We start from the raw sequence: 18,467 nt of genomic DNA on the forward strand, positions 1-18,467 counted from the left end.
CAAATGATCAAAGGTCTGGAGAACAAGCCCTATGAAGAGCGGCTTAAAGAGCTGCGTATGTTTAGCTTGCAGAAGAGAAGGCTAAGAGGAGACATGATAGCCATGTACAAATATGTGAGGGTAAGTCATAGGGAGGAGGGAGCAAGCTTGTTTTCTGCTGCCCTGCAGACTAGGACGCGGAACAATGGCTTCAAACTACAGGAAAGGAGATTCCACCTGAACATCAGGAAGAACTTCCTGACTGTGAGAGCTGTTCGGCAGTGGAACTCTCTGCCCCGGACTGTGTTGGAGGCTCCTTCTTTGGAGGCTTTTAAGCAGAGGCTGGATGGCCATCTGTCGGGGGTGCTTTGAATGCAATTTCCTGCTTCTTGGCAGGGGGTTGGACTGGATGGCCCATGAGGTCTCTTCCAACTCTACTATTCTGATTCTATGATTCTATGAATGGAATCCCCAAGCCAGCATGGTCACTGAATGGCTGTGTTGTCTGAGGGACTATGGGAGTTGCAATCTCAAAAAGCAACTCTGCCAAGTTCTTCAACATAGAGATAGAGAGGTATGGAAGGAAAAGTATTAAGAGTTGATGCAATTCCATTAGATAGTTGAGAGGGACTTATGTCACTGATACAAGACACAAACAGGCATACAAAGTTTGATACCCTATGAATTGATAGTTTTAAAACAGATATTTCAAAACGTAGCTGCCACTTCCTGGCCATGTATCACTAGCATGATGGCCCATTCCAACTATACATAATGGGAGATTTGTAACCTTCATATACTCCTGGACTGTAAGACCCAGTAGCCCTAGGCAGGATAACCAATGGCAAAGAATGCTCAGTATTACAGTCCAGCATCACCTGGAGAACTATACTTAGACAATCATCCATGCACTGTGACTAGACCAGGGCCGGGCTGTGGCGCAGGCTGTTGAGCAGCTGCAATAAAACACTCTGACCATGAGGTCATGAGTTCGAGGCCAGCCCGTGGCAGGGTGAGCACCCGTCAATTAAAAATAAAAAATAGCCCCTACTCGTTGCTGACCTAGCAACCTGAAAGATAGTTGCATCTATCAAGTAGGAAATAAGGTACCACTTATTAAAAATGTGGGGAGGCAAGGTTAACTAATTTACGACCTGGAATGAGGAAGTGCCGTCAGAGTGGATGATGAAGCAGCTGCTCCCCCCTGTGGCCAGAATCGAACATCCCCTCAGGAGAAGGTTAACTTGCCTCTGCGTCTGTCTGTCTCGGTCTCTGTTTGATGTGTTTATGGGCATTGAATGTTTGCCCTATATGTATATAATGTGATCCGCCCTGAGTCCCCTTCGGGGTGAGAAGGGCAGAATATAAATACTGTAAATAAATAAATAAATAAATAAATAAATAAATAAATAAACCATGCATACATTGTTTTTAGTACCCTAGGTCCCACTAATACCATCAGATCCTGCACTGTTAGCACTCTCTCCCTCTTAGGCCAGGGTTGGAATGATCCAGATATTAAGATGTCCACATAGCTAATGATGAAGGATGGTGGGACTTACAAGCCAACTGAAGGGCCGCATATTTCCTGTTTCTCCCACTAGCCAGTCATATTTTTAAGGAGCTATTTCTTTCTATACATTCGCCAACTGCACTTAATGCTGCCAGCTGCTTAACTCCCAGCTCAGTTGTTCCATTTGACACAACACAGGGTTAACAGTGACTAAATTTCCTGAACGTGTTGTTTTGCAAGAAAGCTCCCCTGTTGCTCCAGTCTGCAGTTCTATAGCACGCCAGCAATCAGTGCGGAGGGTGAAAGCACTCTTTCTGGAAAGCAGGGAAGAAACCAGTCAGGCAAAATAACACTGCTTTTACACACACCACTGACTATGAGGGGATGCTATGCTTACCACAGGAACAGAGGAAGAAAAATAATATCCCAATGAAATTGAGCAGGTGGAAGATGAAAAGAAAGAAGTCGAGGTGAAACAAGAGCCACTAAATAGATCTGAACCTCAAGACTGACTCTTTAATTAAGTAAACATGTTTGAATTTAACAACTAAAAATTTTTTTTTTAAACGTGTTAGTGGGAGGAAAAATTGCATTTTTTTCCACTGGCAACAGAGTTAGGAGACCACAAAAGAGTTTCAGTTTTCAAAAGAGATCAGAACAAAACAAAAAGACCACCAATGCTATGTTAAACTCTGAGCTGCTCTTGTTGTCAAGATGTTTTGCTCTGAGTTCAAACTACAATAATTTTTCTTAATATAAATTTGTGTGTGCGTGTGTGCGAGCGCACACGTGCACACATGCCTTAAAGTCACTTCTCAAATAACAGTGAACCTATAAATTTAATAGGGGTTTCCTAGGCAAGGGACAGTCAGGGATAGTTTGCCATTGCCTTCCTCTGAAATATATTGAGGGCTGTATCCTCACATTAACCACCATGATTATGGAATACTATGTAATTCTGGAATTTGTAGTTTCATGAGATATTTACCATTCACTGTCGGACAGTTCCTGTGCCACAACAAATTTCAAATCCTAGAATTCCAAAGGATGGAGTCACAACAGTCTGAGGGCCCTTCCACAAAGCCCTATATCCCAGAATATCAAGGCAGAAAATCCCACATTATCTGAGTGTGGACTCAGATAACCCAGTTCAAAGCAGATATTGTAGGATTTTCTGCCTTGATGTTCTGGGTTATATGGCTGTCTGGAAGGGCCAAAGAGGCATTGAACTGTTATAACTCTGCAGTGCGAATATCTCCTTGAGCATCTAATACTCCTTGGTGCCCCCCCCCCAAATCTGTACTAGCTAGGGTTGACCCTGCTGAGTTTCCAAGATCATATAGGATCTGAAACACCTTCAGGGTGTTTAGGCTTCCTCATTACAGGTAGTCCCTGAGTTACAAACATCCGACTTACAAACAGCTCACAGTTAAGAATGACGGTGAGACAACAGGAAGTAAGAGACATCTACCCCTCACAAGGGAACTTCACTCCTGAAAGAGTTATCATGAGGAAAGAGTATCTCCACTGAAGATTTCTTACCAATCCTTGTTTCCACAGCAAGCCGAATTTTTCAAAATCCAATTATCACAGGGATGGAAAGTAAGGTGAAATCTTCCAAACAGAGGCACAGGCAGCAAAATAAATGTTACAGGGGTGTTAACTCTTCCCTATGCTATCCGAAGCTAAAAGATATATATTTTGGCTGGAGTTACACTTTAAAAATGTACATGTTCTGACTTACAAACAAATTTAACTTAAGAACAAACCTAGAGAACCTGTCTTGATCATAACTTAGGGACTGCCTGTATATCCATACCTCACAACGTCTGAGGATGCCTGCCATAGAAGTGGGTGAAACGTCAGGAGAGAATACTTCTGGAACATGGCCACACAGCCCGAAAAACATACAACAACCCTTTTGGAAATTAATTGTTAGCAGCTTTCTACAAATTTTCACCTTCAAATATTTTCAACTACAGCTCTAGTCTGCCAAAACTGTAATGCCTATGATGACTCAGGATAATGGGTGCTGTCATCCAAGAAATTTGATGGGCACCAGGCCAAGCAAGACTCTTGTCAGCATTCTTCAATCAAAACAAGAAAAAGTGTAGCTCACCCTTGCATATGCTCGAGGGTGTTGCATGTCATGGATAGTACATGTGAGATTTCTTGACTTGAGCACCCAACCCTGCAATTTGCAAAAATGTAGTAGGTGCAAACAGCAACAGACAACAAAATTGGGAAGAAGGGTGACATCAAAATGATTGTCTATAAAAGTTTTGTGCAGTGCTTCAGCAGATTTTTAAAATAAATAGCCAGAAGTATATTTTTGTAAGCTCAGCTTTCACTTACATGTATGGTATATATATAAAAGCTTTAGATAGCATAGGGAAGGGTTGACACCCCTGTGGTGTTTGTTTTTTCGGCCTGTTCCCCTGTGCAGAAGATTTCATCTCACTTTCTGTCCCTGTGATGATTGGATTTTGAAAAATTTGGTTTGTTGTGGAAACAAGGACAGGTGATAAAGGTTCAGTGGAGACACCTTTTCCCCATGATAACCCATACAGGAGTGATTTTCCCTTCCTAGGGGCTAATATCTCTCACTTCCTGTTGTGTCACCCCCTCCCTTCTTAACTATGAGTTGCTTGTAAGTGGGATGTTTGATAATTTACTTCTTGAACCTTCTAGGGGGCTTGCATTTTCGTCATAGCTGTCATTATTAATCAGTTAACAAGCACATTTCAAACCACATATTATTGTTCTAGTTGATGCTGGTTTTTAATATTCATTAATTTTATCACTTATTCAAATTTTAGTACAATATTGCAGTTTTAGTTCAGTAATCCATGCTATACTGTCTGGATTACTGCACTGGGGATACTAACCCTAGTCATAAAACTCAATTTGCAAGTTTACAATTGCCAACAAATTTGTTCTTTCCAATAGTTTACACTTATATGCCAACAACCCCACACATTTCTGTAGTTTGTATGCCACAATAACTAAAGGAAAGAATTTTAATTTACACGGGTGCCATCTATCAATACAGGACAACTGTTTTGGAAAGGTTTGTTTATTCTTTGAAGAATAGCTGCTGTTTTCCTGCTATCCCAACACAGCATGCGTAAAATAAAAAAAAATTATACATGCACATTTTGGCCTCATTTTAACAAAAATTTGCATGATCATTTAAAAATAGCTTCTCTTAAAGACAGAAGCAGAATACTCTTTTGAGATTATTTTTAATCAAGATGAGGAGAGTAAAGAAGAGGCCACAATAATGATTTTTTTTGGGGGGGGGGGTGTTCAGTTTTACTTCTCCTCCATCCTCAGGTTTATTTATTTCGTGTCAAAAGCATTGTACAACAAATACATTTCAAATAATGGGGGAAAAAGAAAAAAGAAAAAAAAAGAAATCACAAGCAACTAAATAGTTTTGGACCAAAAGCGGCAACAGCAACCGCATTGTCTGTAGCTTTAAACAATTCCTCCTCCGTACATGAGGCAGGGCATTGTGGGCAAGCATACATGTGCTGAGTTGTTTGTTCAGCTCCACAGTCACACAAGGTGGAGGATTCCTCCAGGTAGTGCCACCTTGCCAAGTTGTCTTTTGATCCACTTCTGAGTCTGTTCAGGGACTTCCAAGTTGCCCATTCTTGGTTTGCCCCTGGAGGAAGACCCTCTTGGGGGGCCATCCAGTTAGAATTGCCAGGTTTAGCTGCCCAGAGGGACACCCTTGCTGTTGCTGGAGGAACATCAAGAGGAGTGGTGGTTCTCATGAAGCCCTTCCTTGATTTGAGTCTGGTGGGAGGAGGGTGATAGCCATGCAGTGGGTGGCTTTCACAATGTTCGACCTTTTTTCTCTCACCATTAGCAGCAACTTCCCGTCGCACATCAGGAGGGGCAATGCCAGCTAACTTGTAGAGTTTATCAACAGGTGTAGGTTTAAGGCATCCCGTGATGATTCTGCATGTTTCATTCAGTGCTATGTCCACCTGCTTTGCATGGGCAGACTTGTGCCAAACAGGACAGGCATACTCTGCAGTTGAGAAAGACAAGGCCAGAGCTGAGGTTCTTATTACTTGTGGGTCTGCTCCCCATGCGCTGCCAGTCAGTTTCCGCAGGATGTTATTGAGTGCAGTTACTTTGTGCTTGGTGTTCATGCAGTGTTTCCTATATGTTAGTGTTCGGTCTAAGGTGACACCAAGGTATTTAGGATGGAAACAGTGTTCGAGCTCTTGGCCTTCCCAAGTAACTTTCAGTTTCCTGTTGGCTTCGCGGTTACGTAGGTGGAAAGCACACACTTGTGTCTTGGAAGGGTTAGGCTTCAGGTGGTTCTCCTTGTAGTAGCTGGAGAGATCTTCCAAGGCATTGGTGAGTTGCTTTTCAACTGTTTCAAAATCTTTTGCTTGTGTTGTAAGGCCAAGGTCATCAGCATATATAAAGCTCTTTGTGAGTGGTGGTTGTGGCTGATCGTTCGTGAAGATATTAAATAAGGTCGGTGCAAGAACGCTGCCTTGGGGTAAACCATTCTTTTGCCTCCTCCATCTGCTTTTCTGGCCCTGAAACTCCACATAGAAGCTGCGGTTTTCTAAGAGGGTGTGGACAGTTTTTGTAAAGTCAAAGTCCCGGGTGATATGGTAGACTTTATGCAGCATTTTTCTATGTTGCACCGTGTCATAAGCTGCCGTAAAGTCCACAAAGACTGTTCCCGTAATGCAGCCTTTCTCATAGCCTTCCTCGATATGCTCAGTCAGATGAAGAATTTGACCTGTACAGTTTTTCCCTGGTCTGAAACCTGCTTGTTGTGCAATAAGCTTGGGTTCGATAACAGGTCCTAGTCGATTTAATAGCATCCTCTCATAGACTTTATATAGATGACATAAGAGGGAGATTGGTCGGTAGTTCCTGGCATTGGAGGCATCTTTACCAGGTTTTAAGATGGCAATGATCTTAGTTTTCCTCCATGTTCTGGGAATCTGTTTGTGTGCCAGGCATTGATTGTAGAATTTCAAAAGCCAGTTTTCAGCTTTGGGCCCCAAGTGTTTGATTTGCTCCATCATCAGGTCATCTAGGCCAGGTGCTTTACCAGTCTTACATCGCTTGATGGCTTCTCTGAGTTCTTTCAGGTTTAGAGGAGAAGACAACTGGTGGGTTTCAAGTTCTGGCACCCTGTTGATTTTCATCTTTATTCTGCTGGAGTTGGTTTTCCCATTCTGAATTAGCTGGTGAGCTATCTGATTTGGTGTCACGTTCGCGTGTCCAGGGTTGACCAGAGGGTCACTATCAGGGCCGGCCCCACCATAGAGGCCACGGGGGGGCGCTTTTCCCCAACCCCTGCGTGGCGCCGGCGGGGGGGGGGGGCGCTTTTCTCCACCCCCGCTTAATATTTTAAATTATCTCCGGCCGGCCCTGGTCACTATCCAGGCGTCTCAGCAATTGCCAGGCTTTTCGGCTACTCTTGGACATGTCCAGGTTCTCAAGCAGCTCTATCCAACGGTCTTTCTTAGCATTAGCTAAGGCTGTAGATAGTTTTTGGCCTGCTGCTATAGTCCCATCACTGTATGGATTCTCTTGAAATAATCTGAGATATTCTTGTAGCTGATTTAGTGATTCTTCGTTTAGGCCTGGTAGGTAGCTTGTGCGACAGCCTCTAGGGATTGAGAACCTTGAGAATCTTTTCACAGCTTCTACGAACAGGTCATAATTTTCTATAGAAGGTTCTATATCAGAAATAGCAGCTTCCATGGTCTCTGTAAACTTTGTCCAGTTAGCTTTATTGAAGTTATATCTTCTGCGGAATGGGACACTTTTCGGTCTTACAGCTGCATATGCTACGCAGCATATTGATCTGTGTTGTGTGTTAGGTATTGGGTTTAATACCCTTTTGGTGCATTGGCGGCTTATGCTTTCCTTTACAAAAATCAGATCAGGGTTATAACCACACTTCCATCGGCCGCTATTAAATGATGGTGGTAATTTACTGTCATGGAGGAGGCTCATTCTACTATTGTCGGCCCACGTTAGAACTGCTTCGACATTTCTATCATCTTCGTCATAGCCCCAGACACAGCTGTGGCTATTGAAATCTCCCACAACAAAATGGGCTTCATGATTGTGGCAACTGGTTGGAGGTGTAAAATAGAAATCAGCCCCAGGTGGTTTATAGAGTGATGATATGGTGCAACTATCAAGTTCCACATATAAGATTTCAATGTTGTTCACTTCTGTGAGGGAAGTTGCAGAGATTGCTACACCAGATCGTACAAAAATGGCACTGCCATATTGTCTGTGAGGTCGTTCCACTGCCAGTTGCATTCCAAGAATTTTTGGTCTTCTCATTGTGATGTCTCTATGTGTTTCCTGTATACATAGGATGTCACACGAGATGTCCTCAGACATTTTGGCTAATAGTGGGGGACACGGAAAGAGCCTCCCCGAAGATTGAGTGAATTCAGTCGGGCGTCCCCTGGGCAATGTTTCTTGTAAGCGGCCGATCTTTCCAAACCCAAAAGCATTGGATGAATGGATGAATACCAAAGTCCTTTTTCAAGACCACTGCTAACGATTATGTCCATCCTCAGGTAGCAGAAGAGCTTCGGTCATGGCTATTCATCAGCCATTGCCCCACAAGTTCTGCTAATAGATCTATTTCCATCAGTGGATCTAGAAGGGTGCCCCTCTCAGTCCTTTCTGTAATACCACAAATCTATTATAATTATAATAGCTGTTGTTGTCATTGTTGTTGCTGTTGTTGTTGTTTATATTTATAGTCTTGTCTTTCTCCTTATGCAGGATCCAAAGTGGCCAGTCCAGAGGGTTGGCAATTTCCCAGAGCCAGTGAGGTGGGGCTAGGGATGGAAATAATATTTGCAAATATTCAAAAATTGTTTTATTTAGTGTCCACAAACCATGATGAAGAGAAAATCTTTGCAGTTTGGCACTTATTTTGAACTGAAAATGAATTTGCGTATGTGTTTAAACACAAAAAAACACGTTTTTTTCTGCAAAGAAAATATAATGTTTTGTTCAAAAACACTATATGTATTTTTGGCACAGAATAAAGCCTTAACTGTAAATTGTATTCAACAAATTTTCACAGTCACAACTCTCTCACAGAAATGAGAAAAAGCATACAAGTGTTCATTTTTGTATGTGGTAACAAAATCTACAACTATTTATATTCCTATTTGGTGTAGAAAGTGAAATAGGGGAGAAGAGAGTACAAGAAAGTAACATTAAATCAGCAAAAAGGTGGTTTAGACCATTTTTTCCTCCAAAAATGGCATGCTTAAACACAGTAATATAGACTGGACATCAGGCACCACTGGTGAAAGGACCAACAGAATACACAATATTACGCACACAAAATGCAAGGAATTGTAAGGGATCTCTCATTCAAATATAAGTGAAATGAACACACAAACACATACGTGTGGGAAAGGGGCATAGGAGCACAGTTAGGCAAACCAAATGAAAGCTCAGGAAAAATGTACCAAGAGCACTGTCTGAACACTACCATGGACAAGCACTAGCTTTTGTGATTACAAAACACAGCCACCCATAATACAGTAATTAAGATGCTAATTTTTAGTTTTCTAGCACCAAGGGAATATTGCACTGGGGCCGAAGCTTCTCTTTAAAAGAAATTAACACAACAGACTGAGAGAGCACCTGTTACAAATAAACAAATGCATGCATTAATTAATTTAGCGGGCAGATTAATCACATCTCTATTGGGTTCCATTTGGCCTAAGGCACTCCCAAATGTGGTTAGGCTGGCACACGTTGACTTCCAAATATATTCCATTGCGCAGAATTTTAATACTCAAGAATTTGTTAAACACAATAGGAAGCTCCTTATCTGATTATACCAGTTTCACAAGCCATAGTAGAAACCATGCTCCTAGTATCTGGCATTCTCTGAAATACAACATCTGAATGAAAGCTTGGAAAATCTATTTTGGGGGACTACAACTCTCAAATAGTAACAACTAGCTGGGAATTGTAGTCCAGATTATATTAAGATATTGCAGATATCAGCCTGTGATCTGTTTTCAACAGAAAATCTTTGCACAGAAAATTACCAGTTCTGAGAAGCTAGGTTCTCAAAATTAGATTTTAATACAATGAACTGATACAATGCAAACTAAATTGGGGACTGCTTTCAAGTAGCACTAAACATCTGGGCATCAAAATGTATGCTGATAGGAGCCATACTTAACATTTTCAGTATTGTTTGAGGTTTTCAGCTCCTTTTTTCTTCTTTATTTTAAAGTTCTGGCACATAATCCTAAAATCCAGAGCCAGTAAGCAGTCTGGCAGCTACTGAGCTAACTGTAGTTTCTAAACAATCTTCCAAAGCAGCTGCCTTTATAGAAAACTACAGTGACCAATCCTAGATAATGGAAGATGTGCTGCCACCATCCCAAAGAAATCACACTTCTTAAAAGTATTCTGTGACACAATAGCTACACAGGCCTCCAATGACAAACTTAAAATGTCCAAGAAGAATGCGCTGTCACGGCTTGTATTTTATGTGCTCTAATAAAAAATAATAATTCCCTTGTAAAGCTTTGGTTTTATTTGAATTTAAACATTTAAACAACATTAAGCACCGCTTCTTGAATTTCTGTTCCCAGTCACGTCTTTCAGTTCAACTACTTTAGACTACTGGGGGAAAAACCAACACAAGACATAAAGTTAATGTGATATACGTCTCAATCTGTGATTAAATACAAGACACAGAGTTGGAAGGAATTACAAGGACCACTCAATCCATCTCTCACCATGAAAGCACTTCTAAGACATGGCTATTGTTTCTTGGGAGTACTTTCAGACTAAACTTAAACCTGCTCTTGTAAATGAAAAACACATGTAGACTGACCCCATTAAAATGTGTTGAGTCCCCTGGAAAAACCATCTATGTCAATGGCTATCATGTTATCTTCTGGCAAGGTATTTCGAAAATAGTCACATTTATGTGAAGGCATGTCTTTCTTCTTTATTTCTTTTTATGCAAAAACACACAATTCTGCTTCCAATCATTTGGAGGCAATTCCAAATGACTAGAAGCAATTAGAAATCAAGGATAGGACCTCAGCTTTCTCTTTCATGCTGATGTTGCGAAGAGTCTGGCAGAGACTACATCCATAATGGCACTGTATCTCAGAGGCTATACTAGAACAATAAGTTCTTATACTTTCTGGTTCTGCCAATGGAAGCAAATCCATTGAGAAATAACATTGCTGAATTTTAGTCTATTTCACGACAATCAGTATTCAGCTTGGATCATGGTATCACAAAAAACATATACCTGAATACCAGTTTTATAAGGTAATGGCCTAAATGTAATTGTTAGTCCTATTGACAGATCCACTGAATCAATGAGAAATTGATCCCTTTTGTACGTTCATTGACTAAATGGGTTTACTCAAATTGGGAATTTAAGTCAAAAGATTCCACAATTGTGTATTTTAAATTTACATCACACTTCAATAAATTTATTGCCCCATTATTGTTTTGAGTGAATAATCTAGAGATTGTAAATTCTGTCAAGTCCTATATATATATGAGTCTCCTGTGGAGAGAAAAAGTGGGGTATAAATAAACATCATCATAATAATAGATATTGTTTTAAATATACGTGGCATATGAGGACTGCAGTTTTATTTGTGTTGCAAGAAAGTATGAAATTCCAAGCATGTATGTTTTTAAAAGTACTAAGAGTTCACATTCTCAGAAAAGGTTTGGGGAATTGTTTAACCAAGGAAAATATATGCATGCACTTACACTCTAAAATGTGTAGGGAAGGGGGAATTCTGCCAACTTCCTCCAGAAAGGTTGTTTCTGAACGAGGTGGCTTCTCATTTTCTTCCTGCTTAGGGGAAAATGTGGCTCCTAGGTTTAAAAAACCTGGAGGGAGATATGGATAAACTACTCCTATGTGCTCTAAGGCACAGATCCTTAAACTATGGGTCAGGACCACAAAAAGCGTAATCATAACTGTATGTTAGGATCACCTTCCCTTCTCTCTCTCTCATGCATATTTCCCTGGTTTCCCTTCTTTCCCTTGTATGTATCTCTCCCTTTACCCCCTCCATCCTTTATATATTTTGAGTCACGTAAAAAGTACTCAGGTAAAAAGTCATCACAAGTAGAAAAAGCCTTTATAGCTCTAGAGAGGGCATGGGGATGTTCTGAATAAAAAGTAAATGAAAATTGGAGTGTTGTGTGGCCAATATGCTCTTACTGCAAACAACCCAAACTATCCTACAGCAAACATAACTGTAAATCAAGTGATACTGTTTGTGGGAAACTAAGAAAATTAAAAAAAACCTAAAAAGCAGAAGAACATCAAACATCTTGCTACAGATTAATTTATTTTTTAGACACAAAATCTCTCTCAATGGCACATAACACTGTCTTTTCATAATTGCAAAGAATATCAGATAGCTACTGTTCTGCAGAAAGAGGGAAAGAAGGAAAGAAAAGCCACAAGTGCTTCACATTTCATAATATTTGTTCTTTCGAGTTAATGCAATCTTTGGATTTGATGAAAGACTCCCAGTACTTTATAACAAGTGATGAAATATTATTACTGTTTTGACCTCTATATTGCTCCAAGCAGTAGCAGAACCTTGAACACACACAGTACAAACAGCCACAATAATGCCCCACAGAATTGTTCATGTCATGTACCCAAGTGTTTACACATCAGAAGAGGAGTGACTTGGAGACCTTTAAGAGGCATATATATATACATTTCAAAGAATGATGGATCAGCCCTATTCCATCTATAATAAGAAATATGTTCTAGGATCCACACTCCTTTGTTTTATGATATGAAGTTACAATATTTATAAAGTCATGTACACCAAAGTATGGGAACTATACATTAAGAGCTCATCTTAGAGCTCATATTAGTCAGGTATATCACAATTACAGTAGGATAATGCTGTCCTTGGCTGATGCTTTTCTCATGATGTCATGTCTCTCTAATTACTACTTTACATTTCAGTCATAAGTGGAACACACCTTTTCATTGATGGAAACACAATCAATGATTCCTAATATCGCTGTTGTTCTAAAACTGCCTTTGTGTAATCTATCCCTTCTGCAGCAGTTCCAATATTCCAGCAATCATGTGTCACAAGTGGGCATATTATCCTCCTCTCCCCCAAGCAGTGTGAAGTTGTTTTTATTCCATGTTTCTCTCTCTCACACACACACACACACATATATATAATCTTTCCTTCCTTCTTTCTTTTTTTTTTATAATTTTGCTGTATTTGCACCATTATGGCAAAAAATAAATTTAAGAAATCAAAAAGTGCTCATGTGCTGTAGGGAAATACATGGCAAGGGAGGGAGGGTTAGCAAAGCCCTGCAGAAGCGTGACTGGGGGACCATGCACTGCCAAAATAACACTATAATGTGAATGCAGAGAACTGTCAAAGTGATTGTTTCCATATTGGTACCTTTCCATTTGCTTCAAAAATATGCTTTCTACAAGCCAATAGCCTTGCATAATAAAATGTATATTATCACACTAGAATGTTAAAAGTATTGTTTTTTCCGTTGCTGCAATTTAGGGTTGTTCCAATTCTTGCAGTTTGGAGAGGGGGCTTTAAAATTCTCAGCTAATGAGTTTCTGGCCCTCACTAATTTACAAACCCCACATTTCTCAGGAGGTAGCCATAATACTTAAAGTAGAATAACAGTACTTTAATCATGTAGTATGATAATCTCCTTAATCCCAAAAGTAAACTTATTCCATTAGTGCAGCAGACTCCATATAGTCCTATTTTCCTGAGATCTTTTACTTTCAGTTCCTTTCTTTGCAGGTTGGAGGCAACACTGAGTGCACTGCTGTGTCAATCTTTGAAAATTCTCATCACTTCTAAATAGACTTCCCCAACTCCACTTTCGGTTATTGGAACAAGACCTTTAGCCTTCTCTGCCAAAGTGCTGGTGCCTCATCAAACTACAATTTTCCCAATTTCACGGCATTGAGCCATGGCGGTTCAAGTGGTGTCAAACTGCATTAATTCTACAGTAAAAATGCATCCTGGGAGGCAATTTTAAGGAAGATAGATGAGCTGCAATGGAATGAAAGGAGAGCTTTATGCAAGCTCTCTTCAACCCACAATTGAAGCCCATCTTTAAATCTCTTTTCCTGCCCACCAACATTACGTTTCCCGTTCTTGAGTTTGGAGTAGAGTAGCTGCTTTGGGAGATGGTGATCGGGCATTCGGACAACGTGGCCAGTCCAGCGGAGTTGATGGCCTAGGAGCATCGCTTCAACGCTGGTGGTCTTTGCTTCCTCAAGCACGCTGACATTTGTCCGCCTGTCTTCCTAAGAGATTTGCAGGATTTTTCTGAGGCAACACTGATGGAAACACTCCAGGAGTTGAGTGTGATGTCTGTAGACCGTCCACGTTTCGCAGGTGTAGAGCAGGGTTGGGAGGACAATGGCTTTGTAAACAAGCACCTTGGTCTCTCTACGGATGTCCCGATCATCAAACACTCTCTGCTTCATTCTGAAAAATGCTGCGCTCGCAGAGCTCAGGCGGTGTTGTATTTCAGTGTCAATGTTGACTTTTGTAGAGAGGTGGCTTCCAAGGTAGCGGAAATGGTCGACATTTTCTAATGTTACACCATTAAGCTGTATTCCTAGCATTGCAGAGGGATTAGCTGGTGCCTATTGGAAGAGCACTGGTTTTCTCGAAGTTCAATGAGAGGCCGAGCTTCTCGTATGCTTCTGCGAAGGTGTTTAAAGTAGCTTGTAGGTCTTCTTCTGAGTGCGCACAGACTATGTTGTGTGCACTGTTTTACACAGATAGCATGTCCATCTTATAAACAAGAGAGCTGCAGATCAGAACACTGAAGCATCTTTTAAAACTACTATACATCCCCGAGAATTCCCTAGCCAGTCCAAAAAAAATTCTAGCTTTTGTTTCATACTTAAAATAGTTCCTTCATTGCTGTTGGCATATCTAGCAGGTCAGCACATTGACTATGTTTTTACTAGGTCATACAGTTTTTCAGGGTTGCTTTATAAAATTTAGTGTCGTTTTTTAAAACATCCATACAGACTTTTTAGGGTCTGGTTGTTTAAAAAGCTGAAAAGCAATGAAATAAAATTGCTCCTACTACTGCCTTGATGGGTTTGATTACCAGTCATGCTTCCCTACTTCTATTTATCTTCAGGGTGATCAACCAGATGGCTCTCTTGTGATGCAGCCGCTGCAAAACAACTTGCTTCTAATGTCTTGAAAGTACAGACTGACATTTTAAACACACCTTTGAGGCATCCCCTTCTTTATGAGTAGCTTCCCAGGTAATGGCATAAAGATTGGCATAGTTTGGAACTTTAAATAGGAATATCTCTGAGAAGAACCTATCCCTGTAATGAAAAGGTATGAAGTTTTTTTTTTAAAAAAACCATTTGACTTCACAATTAAGCAAGTGCACAATTAACTAAAAAAAACCAATACTTATTTACTGCACACAGAACCTTTTCTCCAAGGTTCCCATAGCAGTTTCAGACATTAATTAAGCTTTGCTATACCCTTGTGAGATATGTAACACATGCAAAGTCAAATTAAAATGGAAATTGCTTGAAGATGAGAGTTAAGTATGATCCTCAAATGAAGAAGCAACAGTATGTGCATCATGAAAAATGTTATGAATTGTTATGAATGTTTTATAATTTGTTCTCAGTGTATTCTCTCTTACTCTCTTTGTTTCGTGATACATTAGGTGCAAATAAGCTGCAGGGTTTAGTTTTAAACAGGAAGCTGCTTTCTTTCTTGAGATTCATACCATGTTTTCGTTGAGAGACCGGTAAAAATGAGTTTGTGAATAAGGTGTCCTTTTTTAGCTGCTCAAAAATGCATTCTTCCAGAAAATGGGGCAAGTCAACTAAGTTCTATTAAGATTTTATAACTATTCTCTAATACTTTACATTGGTCACAAAGATTGGGGGGAGGGGTACTACTCAATAAAAATTGTGAAAGGTATACAGATTTTATGAGTACAGAAAAACCTCAGGACCCTTCCACACAGCCATATAACCCAGAATATCAAGACAGATAATCCACAATATCTGCACTGAATTGGATTATCTGAGTCCACACTGCCATATAATCCAGTTCAATGTGGATTTTATACAGCTGTATGAAAGGGGCCTGACTTTACTATCAGGTATCCCCTTTCAAAATGGAATTCCTTGCCATTCTGGGAATAATGAAATTAATGGTTCATTGTGTTTTCTCAGTAAATAGAAGGCGACAGGCTTTCCAGTATGTGTGTGTGTGTGTACACAAAAACCATAGAAACACTTTGAGTTAAACTGTAATCAAGGCTGGTGTGAACCCAATACAGCAAGTCTTGGATGTGTGTACTCCCACCTTGCTTCTTTTCTTATTAAAACAAGGAAAAGTTTCCTGTATATATACCGTAACTTGCTGTGTGATCCTCATCCAGAATTATGGTAAACTTCAAATTGTGCTTTATTTAAACAAGCCAGTTTCATAGCCTTTGGAATTTTTGGAGCCCCCAGTGGTGCAGTGGGTTAAACCCTTGTGCCAGCAGAACTGATGACTTGAAGGTTGGGTTGCTGACCTGAAGATTACCGGTTCACATCCAACCTGGGGAGAGTGTGGATGAGCTCCCTCTATCAGCTTCAGCTCCATGCGAGGACATGAGAGAAGCCTCCCATAAGGATGGTAAAAACATCAAAACATCCAGGCGTCCCTTGGGCAATGTCCTGGCAGACGGCCAATCCTCTCACACCAGAAGTGACTTGCAGTTTCTCAAGTCACACCTTACATGAAAAAAAAATTAAAACCTCATCTAACAACTTTGCTAACTACAAATAATTCATTATTTAAAGTCAGATAACTTCCGTCTTAAAATTGAAATTACTGTTGGGAAAAAAATCACACAAAATGAATTGTATTATGTTTGTTACCTTTTTAAAGAGTTGGTAAGGAAATGTACAAAACTTTAGTGGGGGCTGCTCAAAATGCTTTAAAATGACATTTAAAGGTAACACATTTGTTTCAGCATAATAAATTCTGAATAAGTAGTCCATGAAAGCTTATGTTGAAATTAGTCTGTAAGGTCTCTACTTTTCATACTGAGAGAAGCAGGACTATTTCTCTAAAATGTCAAAAGGAACTAAATAATACTTTCTGTTGAACCCTCCAAAGGAAATGCAGAATTGTTCTGATTTATTATTTTCCTTTTGAAATGTGGCTTCACTATATTTCCATTAGACCCTCTTCCAAAAAAGTAACAGCTGATTAGTGTGAATACTGGACTAGGACTCTGGGAGATTGTGGTTTTAATCCGTGGTGCTTTGAAGGCTTGTCACTTGGTGCAGCAATACCATGGACTCATCTCATACTGGACTATACTGCAATATTGAAGACACAAGGCAGAGCCAGACCATCAATTTGATACAACGAGGAGCTGGCGGCAATGAAGCAAGTGAGATAGAAGCTAGAGCAATGTTGGCACCAGACTCATAGTGAATCCAACAGAGAACAGGATAGAACATACAGTAGAGTCTCGCTTATCCAACGTAAACGGGCCAGCAGAATGTTGGATAAGCAAATATGTTGGATAATAAGGAGAGATTAAGGAAAAGCCTATTAAACATTAAATTAGGTTATGATTTTACAAATTAAGCACCAAAACATCATGTTATACAACAAATTTGACAGAAAAAGTAGTTCAGTACACAGTAATGCTATGTAGTAATTACTGTATTTACGAACTTAGCACCAAAATATCATGATATATTGAAAACATTGACTACAAAAATGCGTTGGATAATCCAGAATGTTGGATAAGCGAGTGTTGGATAAGTGAGACTCTACTGTACTTAAAAGCCTATTCTGTAGCAATGGAGACAGCAGAAAAGTCTTATGTTCCTGCCAACATTGCATCCACAAACTGGCCTTCCGTGCTGTTCCAAGTGGTCAGAGGATTATTACATCCTACCCCACAAGGGGCATCCTCTGACCAATCGGTGACACATTGTGAGGAATTCACGCGGCACTTTGTAGATAAAGTTGCCTGAACCCGTTCCAAGCCGGACACCAGTTTTAACATAGTGTCTATGCATGTGACCCGGGCAACTGCTTGTCCAGTTTTAACAGATTCCTTTCAGTTGGTCCAATCTGAGAATGTGGACAGGATCTTTGGAGAGGTGAGGACTACCACGTGCATCCTATACCCTTGCTCTTCATGGCTGATAAAACAAGCCTAAGGGGGACTAGCAGAGTGGGTAAAGAAAGTGGTCAGTGGCAGATCTGAGATTGTATTTCGAAGCAAGTGCCCTATTATGGGTCAGAGACTGGACCAAATTGGAGAAAGATAAAATACTAAATTTGGAGGGGATAGGATTAAGATCAGGTTGGCACTCATATATATGGTATGAGAAGGGGAAAAAAGAAAAACTTTCGGAAACCACTTTGTAAGATTAGCTATTTTAAAGATTTGGATGAAATATAAAAGTAAGTTCTATGAAAAAAAACTCCACTTTGGCTATCACTCCTAGAAGCTGTACAGAGGAGAGAAATGTGCTGGAAAAATTGGCCGAGATATAAAGAACTAATGGAAAAACAAGAAGAGGAATGGAATTTGAAGACGCAACAAGAGATGAACAAATTAGATAAGAATATAACTTGATTCCAATACTGGCAGGTAAAAGACAAATTCTCAAAAGATAAAAAATTAGGATTTGCAGAGAAAGAAACAATTTGGGATAAAATAATGATCTCAGGAAAGGAAATAGCTTTTCCTCTGTTTTCACTTTTCCATAACCACTGTTTGCTGTGCCATCTCTACCCAGAAATGAAAAAAGAAGGGAGAAGAAGAGAAACCCAAGAATGACTTGGGTCTCATTCGCATCATGCTAATAAAGGAACATCAAGCTGCAAGGAAAATTTGATCTATG

General features: G+C 40.0%; 1 protein-coding gene across 5 annotated transcripts in view; it reads right to left on the reverse strand.

Moving 5' to 3' along the window:
• inpp4b (inositol polyphosphate-4-phosphatase type II B) overlaps nt 1-18,467 on the reverse strand; it is a 313,356-nt gene that overhangs the window by 267,697 nt on the left and 27,192 nt on the right. The gene's annotated exons all lie outside the window — the stretch shown is intronic.

Source organism: Anolis carolinensis, chromosome 5, assembly GCF_035594765.1.
Source record: "Anolis carolinensis isolate JA03-04 chromosome 5, rAnoCar3.1.pri, whole genome shotgun sequence".
Taxonomy (NCBI): Eukaryota; Metazoa; Chordata; class Lepidosauria; order Squamata; family Dactyloidae; genus Anolis; species Anolis carolinensis.